General features: G+C 33.8%; 1 pseudogene; it reads left to right on the top strand.

Moving 5' to 3' along the window:
- The first annotated feature begins 943 nt into the window (after positions 1-943).
- On the top strand, positions 944-2,430 carry LOC149204550 ((R,S)-reticuline 7-O-methyltransferase-like; annotated as a pseudogene).
- The last annotated feature ends 224 nt before the right edge of the window (positions 2,431-2,654 follow it).

Raw genomic sequence — 2,654 nt, 5'->3', positions numbered from 1 at the left:
ATAAGAACATAAAAATATGATATATAGAAATAAATTGAAGTAGTGAATTAATTATTTTTTTGTTCCACATTGATTTACACTACCAATATATGTACTAGATATGACATGTTGTTGAGAATGTTTATATTTTATTTGCCAATTAAGAGGGTTTTAAAAATTTGGATCTCAGTCACTTGGGTTCATATTATCTTTATATGGATTTAATAATCTCCTAGAAGGTAAGTCTTTGTTAGATGTAGAGAATTGAGATGAATGGATAGGATTGTTTGACTTTCCATGGCCACATAACCAAATATTTGTTAAGTAAATGAAAGCATTTTGTTCAATTTGAATAGTAGAAAGTGTCATCTTTAGATCCCAACATCATTGTGAAAATGTAAAAAGCTTTTCTTACTTTTCAAGAAGATTTATTGGGAAGAATTGATGACAACTCCGTATGAACTCTTCTCAAAATGAAAAGAAAAAATCTAAAAAACCCTTTGGTGAGGATGACATTCATAATACCATCTTAATGCAATATCCATAAGTAGATGGTTATGTATTTCTTGAGCCATCTCCATAAAAATTGAGACCTATGTTTCCTTTCAGGTAACAATAACATGACGATATACCTAAACACACCAATCATAATAAGATGCAAATATTCTTTGCAAAAGCTTAAAAGGTGTTATAGATTATGAATAGTGTTAACCACTGTAATTCAATTATCAATTTGTCATGAATTGACACCATCTTTACCTTCCATTAATATTTATAACTTCTTTGTAGACATTTGTTAAATTCATAACTTCGAAATTGCAGATACAGTGAAAATCTTGTGGCTTAGCTTTAGATCATTGTGTTCACGTCGTGTACTATCTCTGAGGTTAAATGCATTGAAATTGAAGGTGGTTGTAAGGTATTTGTTTAGAGGTAACATTGGTGAGGTAGTTATAAAGATGCCATGGAAACTGGTTATTCCTACTTTTTTGGGGACAGAAAACAAAGTGTGTCATTTTCTTGCTCAGTGTCTGTGTGCCATGGTTGATGTTGCTTTTTCTTCTACAGTTATTCCTCCTCCTTCTTCACCTTCTAAAACCCCCAAGCAGTGGATTCCAACTCAACTCATTTCCAACTTCGTGACTTAATATATTCTATGGGTACGCCCATGCTCTTGAAAGTTGTCATTCTCCTCAACATTCCAAACATTATATTCACCCACTGTGGAGGTTACATTCTCTATGTAGTTATTGTAGATTCCACTAAGAATCCCCCTCACTTGGAATACTTGTTTCATGTTCTCAGGTGTCTTGCCTCATACCATGTCTTCACCAAGAGCAGGTATGCTGACAGCGACTTGAAGAAATAAAAATATGGTCTCACCAAGCTCTCCAAAGTGTTGATGCAAAAAGAAAATGATGAATATTACACACCTCTGTTACCTATAATCACCATAAATGACATTTTCTCTAGATGGGATCACCTTCACAAATAAACGATTGAAGGTTGCAACACCTTCCATTTAAATTTCAGCATGGGAAATTGGGAACATATGCAGAGCAACCCCAACACAAGCGACATGCTTAACAACAGTATGGAAAATGACACTCGCTTGGTTATTGCTTATGTTTTTTATATTTATAATGATCGGTTTAAGAATATAAATACTTCGGTGGACGTGGGAGGAGGAAAATGGGATGCCTTATCCATGATTATCAATCAACACTCTCACATTCATTCCATCAATCTTGATCTCCCACATCTAATCTCTAGCGCCCCTACTTTATCAAGTGATTATCAATCGACACTCACACATTCATGTCATGAATATTGATCTCCCACACATAATTTCTAGTGCCCCTACTTTACTAGGTAACCTCTACATATCCCACATCTTAAATTGCCATAAGCTTGGTAACTATTTAGAGGATCACTTAAAGTCAATGGAATTATTAGTATTGGGCATTTGAATTCCAGGAGTAGAGAATGTGGGTGGGAATATGTTCAACCATATACCTTCGGCTGATAGCAAGTTTATGAAGGTACTCCCTCTCCATTTCATTCACTTCATTTTAGTAATGAGTAAATTACATATATGTACATTTCAGTGATTTAGTAAATTTTGTTGCTCAAATTTATTTATTGATATTTTATTTTAATTAATTGTTATGAATGAAATCACAATGGGTTTTGCATGATTGGAATGATGAGGATTTCCAAAAAACATTGAAGGAGTGATATGAGGCTACTCTAAACAATGGGAATGTGATAAAGTTTGGATGTAATTGTCGAAGAAGAAGATAAAGTTTGGATGTAATTGTTGAAGAAGAAGATGTTGCTGAAGAAGGGTGTTTGAGGCATATAGGATTATTATTTGATGTACGAATGATGGTTTACACTGATGGTGGGAATGAAAGAAAAGTTAAATACCATCATCACAAAATCTATTGAAAATAAAATGGGAAATGTCACACTGGTTTTATGTGGTTTACATGCACAGGAAAAGACACAGTAGGAGTTGTGTGCTAGACACACCTTTTTTTTACCTTGTCAATACTCTACCCGTGCATTCGAGTTCTTGTTTTGTCATATTACACTTCCATTTTACTAACCATGTCCATTGTCAATTGACGGTTCTTCTAATATTTATGGAGGAAACTTTCATAGATATTTTG

The sequence above is a fragment of the Pinus tabuliformis genome, chromosome 1_2, assembly GCF_031772625.1.
Source record: "Pinus tabuliformis cultivar Carrire ecotype Pingquan chromosome 1_2, CPIR1, whole genome shotgun sequence".
NCBI classification, from domain to species: Eukaryota; Viridiplantae; Streptophyta; class Pinopsida; order Pinales; family Pinaceae; genus Pinus; species Pinus tabuliformis.
Note: the sequence above shows the minus strand (reverse complement) of the source record. Positions and strands in the feature narration are given on the sequence as shown.